The following is a 1367-nucleotide window of genomic DNA, read 5'->3' as shown; positions in this document are numbered from 1 at the left end:
GTTGAGCACTGTGAGCTCCAGGGCTTTACCACAAGCCAACACAAGGTCCCATTGAGAATTGAACTCAGGCCTGGTCCACACTAAAAAGGGGGTTCGAATTAGGGTACGCAAATTCAGCTACAGGAATAGTGTAGCTGAATTCGAAGTAGCCTAATTCGAACTACTCACCAGTCCAGACGCGGCGGGGTCGAACTCCGCGGCTCCCCTGTCGACTCCACCACCGCCGTTTGCAGTGGTGGAGTACCGGAGTCGACCGCGGCGCTTCCGGAGTTCGAACTATCGCGTCTAGATCAGATGCAATTGTTCGAACTCCGTGAAGTCGAACTCACCGCGTCGACCCGCGCGGTGAGTATGGACCTGCCCTCAGATTGCAGGATTCAGAGTCCTGAGTGCTGCCCGCTACACCATGGGACCAGCTTGTGCTGCTTTTCTGCACATCGGTGACCCTCACGGGGCCGGCTTGTATAAGGGACTGTTGTCCCCTTAATGAAACTTAGTGGGGGTTTGGTTGGTAGTTCCCAGTCCCAATAGAAGGGGGAAGGGCCAATGGGAAATCAGGCACCTGAGACTGACAGTCCGCAGGGGCAATGGGGAGAGGCTACCTGCAGCAGTTACTGAGACCTGAGGTTGTTCTTATTTGCTGACTTGTCCTAATTGGCTAAAACTGGACAGTGGTTTCTCTAGCAAAGGCCAGTCCCTGGCCCTGTGGTCCAGACATCCTCATTCACATCAGGCTTCAAGTTGAGAATCATTTCCCCTTCCCGCTCTGTGGAGGGGAGACTGTTAAATGCGCTCTCTGTGCGACTGCACATGGCTAAGCAAAGAGAACAAACCCCCAATCCCACCTGTGCTTTGGGGGCCAGGTTTGCGGTGGGAATCCTGTAGTTCAGATGACGTCACGCCTGGGCATTGTGATTCTTTACCAGTTTCTCTGGCATGGGGGAAGTTTTGTGCTCACAGCTGTGATGGCCGAGTGGTTAAGGCATTGGAGTTGAAATCCAATAGGGATCCCCTGCGCAGGTTCGAATCCTGCTCACAGCGAGGCCTGTGTTTTAGCCAGTTTCTCACTGGGGCAACACCTCTGTACAACACCCTGAGACACTCTCAATTCTCTCTCCACCCCAAGGAAATTCCCATCCCCCTGCCCTCCTCCTCCCCCCCCCACCCCAACCTCCTTCCCCCCTCAGCGCCCCGCCCCTAATTGATTCCAGCCCATTTCCCATGGCTGGGCCCCACTTTCCCATCCCCCCACTGCCCCACTCCATCCCCAGGGTGTGAGGTTCCTCAGCTCCAATCTCTGCTGCCCCCCAACCTGCCGGGTTCCCCTTTTCAGCCACTGGGGGGTCCTCCAACCCGCCCCCACCCAT

General features: G+C 56.1%; 1 non-coding gene across 1 annotated transcript; it reads left to right on the top strand.

Annotated features, from left to right (window-relative positions):
• Positions 1 to 959: 959 nt before the first annotated feature.
• Positions 960 to 1041, top strand: TRNAS-UGA. Its single transcript has one exon. It is a non-coding gene; the product is annotated as a tRNA-Ser (tRNA).
• Positions 1042 to 1367: the final 326 nt, after the last annotated feature.

Source organism: Mauremys reevesii, unplaced genomic scaffold, assembly GCF_016161935.1.
Source record: "Mauremys reevesii isolate NIE-2019 unplaced genomic scaffold, ASM1616193v1 Contig4, whole genome shotgun sequence".
Lineage (NCBI taxonomy): Eukaryota > Metazoa > Chordata > Testudines > Geoemydidae > Mauremys > Mauremys reevesii.
The sequence above is the reverse complement of the archived record's forward strand: the minus strand, read 5'-3'. Positions and strand labels throughout refer to the sequence as shown.